The following is a 13,185-nucleotide window of genomic DNA, read 5'->3' on the forward strand; positions in this document are numbered from 1 at the left end:
TTTTGTGTATATCCTACTTTGATTTGTACCTATGCTCTTCAGGGCACAGACCGTATAAGTCTGCCCCGCACTATCCCTGCCTCCCAACCACCAGTCCCGCTTCCCACCACCGGCTCTGGCACAGACCGTATAAGTCTGCCCAGCCCTATCCCCGCCTCCCAACCTCCAGCCCCGCCTCCCGATCTTGACTAAGCTCCTGAGGATCCATTCCTTCGGCACAGGATTCCTTTATGCGATTGGAATGCAAAGGAAAACGTTCCAATTACACGGAACCAAACCTGATTCCAGTATACCTGTATATGAGGACAAAAATAAATATTTTTGTTAACATTTGTACCCTGTGCTTTCCCACTCACTCATGGCAGGCTCAATGTGGCTTACATGGGGCAATGGAGGGTTAAGTGACTTGCCCAGAGTCACAAGGAGCTGCCTGTGCCTGAAGTGGGAATCGAACTCAGTTCCTCAGTTCCCCAGGACCAAAGTCCACCACCCTAACCACTAGGCCACTCCTACACTGACAAAAATACAGCACGAATGTTAAGTGTGCCCACCTCAGCTTTACAGGACTAACAGAGAGAGCTGTGGGGTTTCTGACTTTTTTTTTTAAACTAAAAGCAGCAATAAAACATGTCTGATGCATTTCATTTCTGTGAGTTCACCTAACTCTCATTTAATTAGAAAAAAACAAGTCTACAAAGCTCACAGCTCAATAATCTCACCATGGGACCTAACCTTGCCAGACAAAAAAAATTAAAAGCAGCAAACAATGCGAAGGAATACTAGTGTGAAAAAAAATATTTATAAGAATTTTCTCCACCTCAGCTTGCAAGTGTGACACAAGATAAAGCCCCTTGGCCTGCTTTTCTACAGAAAAAAAACTGTTCAAGGCAGACGATGTGAAAATGCTGAGAAAAGCTCCCGACTGTGCTGCCAAAAATGTAGGTCTTTATAATCATTCACGAGGCAAAACAACACTTTGTTTCAATAAGTCTGCAATGAAGCTACTAAATAGTAAATTTAAAACGAATCAGAGCAAATATTTCTTCACGCACCCCTGGATTCTTTACATGGCCTCCAAATTTGCTCGCAATCCTGACATCTGTGCGCAAATTAGTTAATGAGCGATTAACAATCATTGGCTGACAATCAATTGTTGATGTTAATTGGCATTGATCTGCCTTGTGCACGATTCTATAACGATCCACGCTCAAATCATCTCACGCACAACCCAATAGGGGGATGGCCAGGGGAGGGGCATGGGCAGGCCTGGGGCATTCCAATGAATTATGCGCAGTATTATAGAATTTGGGGAATGCTCGTCCAAGTTGCATGCCAGGATTTACGCCAGGTTGTAAGTCATTGTGCCCAAAGCTGGGCACAGGAATCTGCACTAGGTGCTATTCTATAAAGGGCGATTATCAAAGAGCTGAGTGCTGATTTTTCTCGGTGCCTATGTGTCGGCACCAATTACCGAATCCAGCCCTTGATGTGTAATTGAACTCTGGAATTCATTGTCAGAGAATGTGGTAAAAGTGGTTAGTTTAGCAGGGTTTAAAAAAAACGTTTGCACCATTTCCTAAAAGAAAAGTCCATAAACCATTATTAAGATGGATTTAGCAAAATGCATTGCTTATTCCTGGGATAAGCAGCATAAAACCTGTTTTACTCTTTTTGGATCTTGCCAGGATTGGCTGCTGTTAGAAACAGAATATGGGACTTGATGGATCTGCAGTCTGTTACAGTATGGCAATGCTTATGTATTTATATATACTTATGTATTTTATAAATAAATGGCTATAGTCTACATATGGTTCCGAAAAAACCCACGTAAGTGGTATTCTATAAGCCGTGCCTAAAGTTTCCACGGTTTCTAGAATTAACATTCAAGTGGAGGGGTCGTGCATAAAATAAGGCACCACTATTTCAACCAATGAAAACATGGAGGGACATAATCGAACGGCGCCGGCCAAATAGCTGGCCGGCCATCTTCGTGGCTGGTGCCGCAAGGGGGCGGAGCTAACCGTATTTTTGAAATACGGTTGGAGCCGACTAAATCGATCATCGGGTGTAGAGGAGATGGCCGGCTTCGTTTTTGAGCCATAATGGAAACTGGGCCCAGCCATCTCAAACCCGGCGAAATGCAAGGCATTTGGTCATGGGAGGAGCCAGCATTTGTAGTGCACTGGCCCCCCTCACATGCCAGGACACCAACCGGGCACCCTAGGGGGCACTTCTAAAAAATAAAAAAAATAACAATAGCTCCCAGGTACATAGCTCCCTTACCTTGTGTGCTGTGCCCCCCAAATCCCCCTCAAAACCCACTACCCACAACTTTACAACACTACCATAGCCCTAAGGGGTGAAGGGGGCACCTACATGTGGGTACAGTGGGTTTTGGGGGGGGGGGTGGAGGGCTCCCATTTACCACCACAAGTGTAACAGGTTGGGGGGGGGGTGGACCTGGGTCCGCCTGCCTAAAGTGCACTGCACCCACTAAAAACTTCTCCAGGGACTTGCTTACTGCTGTCAGGGAGCTGGGTATGACATTTCAGACTGGCATAGAGGCTGGAAAAAAAGTTTTGTTTTGGTTTTTTTTTTTGGGTGGGAGGGGGTTGGTGACCACTGGGGGAGTAAGGAGAGGTGATCCCCGATTCCCTCCGGTGGTCATTTGGTCAGTTGGGGCTCCTTTGTGAAGCTTGGTCGTGAAAAAAGGGACCAAGTAAAGCTGGCAAAATGTCCGTCAAGCCTGGCTTTTTTTCCCATTATCGGGCGAAGCCGGCCATCTCGTGAGCACGCCCCTGTCCCGCCCCCGTCCTGACTTCACTACCCTACCGACATGCCCCCTTGAAGTTTCGCCAGCTCCGCGACGGAAAGCAGTTGGCACCGGCCAAAATCAGCTTTTGATTATACCGATTTGGCCGGGTTCAGGAGATCGCCGGCCATCTCCCAATTTGTGTCGGAAGATGGCCAGGGATCTCTTTCGAAAATGAGCTGGATAGTGCAAATGCCCACGCATAAATTTACATGCAGAGTACCGTTCTTCTACAATTATGTGCGTAACTCAAAACCGTGCCCCCGATCCGCCCTGAAATGCCCATGACCCTACCATTTCCATGCCTCCTTTTTTGGGCCACAAGTAAAGTTTAGGCATGGATCCCTCGCCTAACTTTACGTGCGTAAGTCCCAATTAAATCTAATTAGTGTCAATAATTGCTTGTTAAAAAGCCAATTATTGGCACTAATTAGCTCATAATTCTATCAAATTGCATGCACAAATTGGGAATGCACCTAAATTTTCATGCACAAGTTTTGGCGACTTTTATAGAATCGAGGGGAAAGTGTAAAAAAATGGGGGGGAAAAAAGAAACACCTTCTCCCCTCACTCAACCCTCTCCCCCAAATAACTGTGACTTTTCCAAGCAGTTCCATGAAGTGGCTCAAGTGACCTTCTTACTGACAGGAATGGCATGACGAAGCACTGTGGATCCTCGAAACGAACATGATATCCTTAAGTGCAGCCAACCACCTGCAGCTCCAACAGTCAAACTCCTGGCATGTCCTGACTGCAAGTAAATCAAGACACTAGAGGAAAGACACAGAGCTGTTCTTTGCTTTTACATACCAGATGGCCCAGGTTGGGATTACTGATTTATTTATTTATTTGCGCGGAGTACAGTAAGATATGAGACAAGGTCTAGTTGGGGGGGGGGGGCATGGCGAGGCTGACAAATCATAGCCAGAAAATAGATGCCAAAAAGTAAGATAAAGCTTTAGCTAAATAGCTGAGCAGATACAGACCTAAAGAGAACACAGGAGTGCCAAGGGCCATTGATTACACCTAGATGGATTTGATTGTGCCCTGATTATAGGCGGTTAGCTTAGCAGAGTTTAAAAAGGGGTTAGACGGTTTCCTAAAGAACAAGTCCATAAACCGCTACTAAATGGACTTGGGAAAAATCCACAATTCCAGGAATAACATGTATAGAATGTTTGTACGTTTGGGAAGCTTGCCAGTTGCCCTTGGCTTGGATTGGCCGCTGTCGTGGAAAGGATGCTGGGCTCGATGGACCCTTGGTCTTTTCCCAGTGTGGCATTACTTATGTACTTATGTGGTAGAAGATGACAAAGTGAGGAAAAAACATCAAAGTCCAATCCAAAAAGATATACGAAACCTTTAATCAATATTGTAGTCTCCAACAAAGGTCCACAGCACAAACAATGAGGCGACTTGACACGGCCGTGTTTCAGCAACTAAACCTGTGTCAGGAGTCACAAATTCTTTTTCGATGTATCAACAGTAGAACAGCTGGGTATCAATTATACCAGAGTGTCCGAGTGCCGCAACAAACAGCAAAGCTTTCTCTAAATCAAAGATCATCAAATGAACTGCTTCTTGTCATCTCCATCTCATCTACGTTGTTGTTCAGTTAGCACTAAGACAGTAATAGTACACTAGTAACATAGGGAACCCAATGTGGGCTTACCACTCGCTAAACAGGAAGTACTGCCGATCTACCGCAGCAGCCTGGCGGTACATCCCACCGTTAGCATGCCGTCATATCTGGCACAACAAAAATATATTTATTTTTGTAGCACTAGAGTGGTAATCCGGCAGTGCTACATGCTGCCCGATTACCGCTGAGTTAGTGCAGGAGCCCCTACCACCACCTCAATGTGTGATGGTAAGGGTTTCCCCCCGAATGGCCACGCGTCAAGTACTTTACTTGCCGCATGGCCATTTCCTGCAGGTAAGAGAGACTTACTTCCCTTTTATCTGCTGTGCCAAAATTGAAATTACCACAAGGGCCATGCAGTAACCCGGCGGTAACTCCGATTTGGCGCACGTTGGGCGCGCGTAGGCACCTATGCGGCTTAGTAAAAGGGCCCCCCCCATTTTGCAAAGGGGCTTTACATGAGAAATGAGACACTGAGGGCCATAATCGAAAGAGGCGCCCAAGTTTTCCTGAGGATGTCCTTGCAGGACGTCCCGGTGAAGGGGCGGGGAAACCCGTATTATCAAAACAAGATGGTCAGTGCAGTGCAGTAGACTGTAGAGAACAGGCCCCAGGCCATAATCTACTCTAATTGGTACCTTATATTGTATGGTAAGCCCTCCAAAAGCCACCCAAAACTTACTGTACCTACATATAGGTGACACCTGCAGGCATAAGGTCTATTGTATTGGTGTACAGTTGGGTACAGTAGGTTGTTGGTGGTTTTGGAGGGCTCACCATACAATATAAGGGGGTAATGGTAAGATGTGTACGTGGGACCCTTTATGTGAAGTCCACTGCAGTGCTCCCTATGATAGGGAAGAAATCCGCCAGAGGGCGGAGAACTCTAGAAACCCCACGGACAACAACAATAAATGAAAAAAGTGGGACGACGACCAAGGATTCCAAAGACTGAAAAGATTTATAATAATAAAGATGTTTATTGAGGTATAAAGACGCGACACAACGTTGTGTTTCGGCCGTTAGGTCTGCATCAGGAGTCTATAATCAAAATTTGAATAGATAGATCATAAAAACACAATATAAAAGTAGACAACATATATATAAGCCTTGCGGCTTATATGAGTCCTCATATGTTATTTATGCCATTCAGTGCCCATGTGATTTATGGTACATTGGGCAAACAATTAAAAAAAAAATCAAACATAGATTAGCTCAACACTTAAGCAATATTAAGCTTCAAAAAATGGAAAATTCCCCTGATCAAACACTGGGTTAAGGAACATCATGCTATGGCAGATTTGAAATTTGTAGTGTTGATTCAATTTAATATACAAGTGGGGACATCAAAGCATTTCATTGATATTCTAACAGAATGGGTGTTGGTAGGTGAGAGGAGGGTAATAAACAGAGAAATAAACAGAGAAATACAGCTTTATGTTTTATAATGAGTTAGAAAACCCAGATCCTTATTAAGTCCTGTTTGTTGGGTGTCAAAATATTCAATCATTCTTATTTCAAAAGTCTTACGTTCCTGTATTGTTTTTAAATTACCTTTCAGTATTCTTACTGTGAAATCACGGGTGCCGTGTTCTGGTCTTGTGTTAGGGTTAAATAAGGAAATAAAGTGGGCTGGTTTGTAGGATGTGACATATTCAGCCAGAGTTTAAAAATGAATAAGGAGTGGTTTTGCGCATACACGGCGTTTTAGAGTGCACGGCGTCATTGCTCCTGATACCAGTTGGAGGTTCGCCCTGGGAGTGTGGCTAAGAAGGTGCTTTAAAATTATAAAGTATGAAGAGTTTACATTTTTTTTACATATGTTAAATTGGGTTATAGAAGGTATAGAGGTTTTGGTGTAATATTAATCTGCACTTTTCAGTTAAAACCCCCAAAGACACAATCAGCAAAACACAAACTTGTGTAGGGTTTGACGTTGTTAAAAGTGGAGTGGACAAAGCCTGTGAACATACGAGATGGACAGAACCGAGACAACAGCGGTGTGGTCACTGCTGCTTTTTAGCTCCCATTACTTCCCTCACCTGTAACTGTCTTGTCTGTCTGTATTATTTAGATTGTAAGCTCTTTTGACCAGGGACTGTCTCTTTGTATCAGGTGTTCAGCGCTGTGTGCGTCTGGTAGCGCTATACAAATGCTAATAATCAGTGCATTTTTTCTAGCAAAAAAAGGTGCTGGTACTCAAATGCCAGGCCACCCTTCAGGGATGAGGTGATCACTGAGGGACCCACCCCACAATAGCCAGGCCCCCTGCAACCAGTCGCAGAATCTATGACAAGGCAGAATTGGTGTGCAGAGCCTGAGCTCTTTCATTAAAACTTGGGGGCCATGGGTCAATTTTAGCAGACAATGGAAAAGGTGCCAGTACTCAGTACCCCCAAGTACCCCCTCAAAAAAAGCCCTGCTAATAATAATAATAATAGTATGAAGAAAATTGTATCGGAAAGACAAAGGCATTGTTTGAGACACGTGTGGGAACTGCAATCATTGGAATAGAAGTAACAGAGATAAGTGGACATTAAGGTTAAAACATTTGAGAAATGATGGACAATTAATTATTAAGGAACCATGTATGGGAATATTTCTGTGAAAAAAGAGGATAATTTTATATGGAGTGAAGAACAGAAATATTAGATGTTTAAACAGCGCTATGGTTGCTTGAACCCACGTGATTGGTATTATTTACAGTGACAATATGGAATAAATGGTGAGAATGAGGTAGAGTGTTGGGTTAATATTATTTAGGTAGTTGATAAGATTTTCAATAAAGAAGTTGCTGGAATTTTTCAACAAAATGTGAGGTAGTTACTTGATAGTTGATATTTTGTATTGTAACTAGAGTGGAAGAGGGATACTCAGAGATTTGCAAATAGATCTCATGCATAGTCATTGGGGAAATCCTGAAGAATCCAACTAGATTGTGGCCCTCGAGGACCAAGGTTGGACAATCCTGCTCTAATGGTTAGTGCAGTGGCCAGGGAACCTGGTTTGATTCCTACTGCAGCTCCGTATGACTCTGAGTAAGTCTCTTAACCCTCCACTTCCTCTGGTACAAAATAAGTACCCGTATATAATGCATAAACTGCTTTGATTGTAACCAGAGAAAGGCAGTGTACCAAATTCCATCCCCTAAACCTATCCCTACATACTGTAATATTGCTATGCTTATGCAGGATCAGGGCTTTTTTTTTTTTTTTGAAGGGGTACTTGGGGGTACTGAGTACCAGCACCTTTTCCACTGTCTGCTAAAATTGACCCATGGTCCCCAAGTTTTAATGAAAGACCTCAGGCTCTACACACCAATTCTGCCTTGTCACAGATTCTGTGACTGGTTGCAGGGGGCCTGGCTATTGTAGGGTGGGACTCTTAGCGATCACCTCATTCCTGAAGGGCGGCCTGGCATTTAGCACCTTTTTAACTAGAAAAAAATGCACTGTGCAGGATTACGACCCTGACAGCATTATGGAGAATGAAGAGTCTATGATTGTCTGGGACATTCCTTTTCCCACAGATAAAAAGCTTGATACAAGAAAACTGTATGCTGTGGTAAATGAGAAAAACACAAGAACACACGATTAATAGAACTGTCAGTGTTAAGTGATTGTTCAGTACTACGTGTGGAGAAAGAGAAAATCCTTATCTATATACAGAGACTGTGATGGGGTACCAAGAGTAAGCCCAGGTTTTCTTAACTGTACTCTCTAACAGGGCCACATTCAGGGGGGGTCTTTTTACAAAGGAGCACTAAAAAATGGCTTGCGGTAGTGCGCCGATCCAATTTTTAGCGTGCCTGTAAAAAAGGCCTTTTTTAAAATTATCGAAAATGGATGTGTGGCAAAATGAAAATTGTCGCGTGTCCATTTTGGGTCTGAGACCTTACCGCCAGCCATTGACCTAGCGGTAAAGACTCACACGATAACTGGGAGGTAATGACCTACCTGTGCCAAATGTCACTTGGCGCGCGTCCATTATGCGCGCCCGAAAAGAAAAAGTATTTTTCAGACGTGCATTGGACGCACGCCAAAAATGTAATTACCACAAAAGCCATGCAGTAGTCAGGTGGTAACTCCGTTTTGGTGCATGTTGGGCATGCGTAACGCTTACGCGGCTTAGTAAAAGGACCCCTAAGGGAGGCAGAGCTAGCTTGACTAGTCAAGAGGGTGGGGCTTAGGCAAAGAAAGGGCGAGAGAGAGAGAGAGAGAGAGAGAATGAGTTTAAAACTCTAGAGTGGGAACAGAACAGGGAGGAAGGGTTCTCTAGGGGAGTCTTAGGCCAAGGGAAGTAAGAAACTCCAAGCTGTTGGCCAGAAATAAGGGCTGATGTGTTTAAGTTGCCAGATGGAGCAGTTGGAACCCTGGACTGGAGCCACTGTTTGAGCCAGAGCCCCTGCACATATTGGTGGAAGACTGGGTGAGCTACACATAGAAGACTGAAAGCAGCACACATGGGAATCTGGAAATAGGAAAGGCAGACAGCCTCCATAGCCTTGCAGCAGTGCCCAGTGAACAAAGATGACTGCTGGCCCTCGGAGTGGAATGTGCCTGAGGAAAAGAACAGCAAGGCTGAAAAGAAGGACATGAAACAGTCAGAAGAGTTCGCTGGCAAGGGAAATACCCCCAGATTCCATACAGTGAGACATATAGTACATAAGTACATAAGTACATAAGTAGTGCCATACTGGGAAAGACCAAAGGTCCATCTAGCCCAGCATCCTGTCACCGACAGTGGCCAATCCAGGTCAAGGGCACCTGGCACGCTCCCCAAACGTAAAAACATTCCAGACAAGTTATACCTAAAAATGCGGAATTTTTCCAAGTCCATTTAATAGCGGTCTATGGACTTGTCCTTTAGGAATCTATCTAACCCCTTTTTAAACTCCGTCAAGCTAACCGCCCGTACCACGTTCTCCGGCAACGAATTCCAGAGTCTAATTACACGTTGGGTGAAGAAAAATTTTCTCCGATTCGTTTTAAATTTACCACACTGTAGCTTCAACTCATGCCCTCTAGTCCTAGTATTTTTGGATAGCGTGAACAGTCGCTTCACATCCACCCGATCCATTCCACTCATTATTTTATACACTTCTATCATATCTCCCCTCAGCCGTCTCTTCTCCAAGCTGAAAAGCCCTAGCCTTCTCAGCCTCTCTTCATAGGAAAGTCGTCCCATCCCCACTATCATTTTCGTCGCCCTTCGCTGTACCTTTTCCAATTCTACTATATCTTTTTTGAGATACGGAGACCAGTACTGAACACAATACTCCAGGTGCGGTCGCACCATGGAGACTTAAGCTGCGCGCACAAATCTAGTCGTATTCTGTATTTGTGGGTGCAACTTAATTACTTAGCAAGTCAATCAGTGCTGATAACTGCCACTTAACAAGCAATTGACACTAATTGGCATTAATTAGAATTTCCAAAATCTATGAGCGTTGTTATAGAATACACCCAGTCTGCGTATAACTTAGGTGTCGGCATTTACACCAAGTTTTACTTGGCATAACTGCCCACAACTAAATTTAGTCATGTGGATGGGCGCTTGGCGTATTCTATAAACTGCGCAGAAATTTGGGTTTGTTCTATAAAGTAGGTGTAAATTCAGGCGCATTTTATAGAATATGCCTAGGCATATTTCGTTTCTGTGCCAATTTTTAATGCATGATATACAGAATCTAGTCCATAATAGGCAAGCTCAGGAGTCTCCAAAAGAGCCAGTCAAGAGACTGGATTAAGGTTAAGGAAAGCCAGGAGGTTAAGGAGGCTATTCAGGACATTGTGATGTAGAAGAAGACTGACTGAATTCAGAAGACCAGATAGAGGCAGGGAGTGCTGGACAACTTAAAGACCAGAAGCACCCATAACATAGTAACATAACATAGTAGATGACGGCAGAAAAAGACCTGCACAGTCCATCCAGTCTGCCCAACAAGATAAACTCATATGTGCTACTTTTTGTGTATACCTTACCTTGATTTGTATCTGTCATTTTCAGGGCACAGACCGTATAAGTCTGCCCAGCACTATCCCCACCTCCCAACCACCAGCCCCGCCTCCCACCACCGGCTATGCCACCCAATCTCAGCTAAACTTCTGAGGATCCATTCCCTCGGAACAGGATTCCTTTATGTTTATCCCACGCATGTTTGAATTCTGTTACCGTTTTCATCTCCACCACCTCCCACAGGAGGGCATTCCAAGCATCCACCACTCTCTCCGTGAAAAAATACTTCCAGACATTTTTCTTGAGTCTGCCCCCCTTCAATCTCATTTCATGCCCTCTAGTTCTACCTCCTTCCCATCTCCGGAAAAGGTTCGTTTGCAGATTAATACCTTTCAAATATTTGAACGTCTGTATCATATCACCCCTGTTTCTCCTTTCCTCCAGGGTATACATGTTCAGGTCCACAAGTCTCTCCTCATACGTCTTGTAACGCAAATCCCATACCATTCTCGTAGCTTTTCTTTGCACCGCTTCAATTCTTTTTACATCCTTAGCAAGATACGGCCTCCAGAATTGAACACAATACTCCAGGTGGGGCCTCACCAATGACTTATACAGGGGCATTAAAACCTCTTTTCTTCTGCTGGTCACTCCCCTCACTATACAGCCTAGCAACCTTCTACTTACGGCCACCGCCTTGTCACACTGTTTCGTCGCCTTCAGATCCTCAGATACTATCACCCCAAGATCCCTCTCCCCTTCGGTACCTATCAGACTTTCACCACCTAACACATACGTCTCCCGTGGATTTCTACTCCCTAAGTGCATCACTTTGCATTTCTTCGCATAAGAAAAGGGAATCAAGGGCAACTGGTAGAGAGGTTCAATAGCCTCAGAGGCAGACCGTGGGGTTGAAGGAAGTCAACTGATGTAGTGCAGATTTGATTAACGAACTGAACTGTTTATCTACAGAGGTGTATCAACTATGGGAAGAGAAGGAACCCCCTCCAAGGTCAACCAGTAGAGGTTCTGGACCAGCTTCAAGATTAGTTTAGTGAGTTGGAGAAAAGCCCACCTCTATATTGCAGAATTGATCAATGTATATGGAATTTTTATTTGCAAACTTATAGTAACTACAGGAGGGGAAGAGACTCCTTAAGGTCCACTGGTACAGGTTCAGAACCAGTTACAAGATCAGAGCAGCAGAACGAAGGAAGCAGGAGTGTAACTGAGAATGGAGGAACTCCAGTCTTTGGAAATCTCTTTAAGCTACTGAGAGGAGGAACAAGAAAAAGAAAGGAAGTGAGCAGAGCCAGAATGTATGCCTAAATGCCCACTGGACTAAAATCCAGGAAGTCCGTTGCTAACCAGAGAAAGTGAACAGGAGATCTCGGAGTTAAATAGCAGCATGGAGAAAAAGACTGAGGAGATTGCCCAGCTGCAGGGGCAGGTATCCCATATGAAGTCCTCCACTGAGACTCTGAAGAACCAAGTTGGGGGAGTTGCTTAGTAATTAGAAAGAGGTAATAGAACTTTTCCAGATAGTTTAGGGGCCTTGGGAGAAGTAAGCCAGTTACATGATTAACTCATGCAGCAGAATCTCTTCATAGAGGAAGGGCAGCTCAAAACGAAATTACAAGGCGTGTTGGAAGACAAAACCTGCTGAAAAAAAACGAGAAAAGGAGGTTTTATTTATTTATTTAGTCATACTTATATCCCACAATTATCCCCAAAACAAGTTTTGGTTCAATATGGCTTACATTTAACAGTTGTTAGAGATTACATTGATTCAATTACATTTACAAGGTTGTATGATGTGTTTTACAGTGGTTGGCAAGATAACTATTTGTGCATATGGAATAGTCATTGAGTTTCTTGAGAAAATATGTCTTAGTTCTTAGAGATCGTTCTTAAAGATAACCTGTTAGTTGCAGAACCTGCAAAGACAGTTGGAAAGGAGTGCTCTGGCTGCCTATTTTGAAAATATGGAAAGGCTGTTGACCAAGTAGGTCAACGAGAAAGTTGAGTAACTGACAACCATGGAATGAGAACTGGTGCAACAATGGAAGAGACTGAGCCACTTGCTGATCAGATTTACTGACAGGCCAGACCCACGTGGAGGCCACAAGAAGTTCAACCAGGCAGATGCAACAGGAGTTATCAGCTGCAGTGCCATGTTGGCAATACACTGATCAGCAAAGACTACTGATTCATAATGAGGCACTAGCCCAAATCCAAAGGCTGGAAAGCACTTCAGACTCAAGTGCGGGAGATAAGTTTCCAGGAGGAGAAAGCATATGAGATGGAAAAAGTAACATGGCAAGAGAGAAGCAAATAAACTGTTAAGCGAGCAGCCTATAGAGTTACAGTATCATATCAACACAGACTCTGTCGGGGTGCAAGAGCACCAGGAGAAAGTAGAATTGCTGGACAGTAATATATGGATACTGCAAGACCCGCTGGCACAGGGACAGGCTCAGCTAGCCCAGGAGACAGTATTCCAGATCAAGAAGATGAAAGAGCTAGAGGATTTGATTGCCCAGCTTGAGAAGACTTCTCAAACAAGGGTCTCCCTAGAGAAATGTCCCCACCTGTCAACTGGAGGACCAACTTAAGAAACCATCATGATGGTGGACGAGAAGCGATTGTTAACTGATGAGCTTACAACTAATGAAACTCAGGTTCAGACAGACCAGAGGGAGGTGTCTCACCATTCATCAGAAAACAATGTGCAAAGTGATGCATGTGGGTAAGAGGAACCCGAATTATAGCT

General features: G+C 44.1%; 1 protein-coding gene across 1 annotated transcript in view; it reads right to left on the bottom strand.

The window, feature by feature from the left end:
• Positions 1 to 13,185, bottom strand: part of TENM4 (teneurin transmembrane protein 4) — a 1,172,733-nt gene that overhangs the window by 1,100,903 nt on the left and 58,645 nt on the right.

Source organism: Microcaecilia unicolor, chromosome 4, assembly GCF_901765095.1.
Source record: "Microcaecilia unicolor chromosome 4, aMicUni1.1, whole genome shotgun sequence".
Lineage (NCBI taxonomy): Eukaryota > Metazoa > Chordata > Amphibia > Gymnophiona > Siphonopidae > Microcaecilia > Microcaecilia unicolor.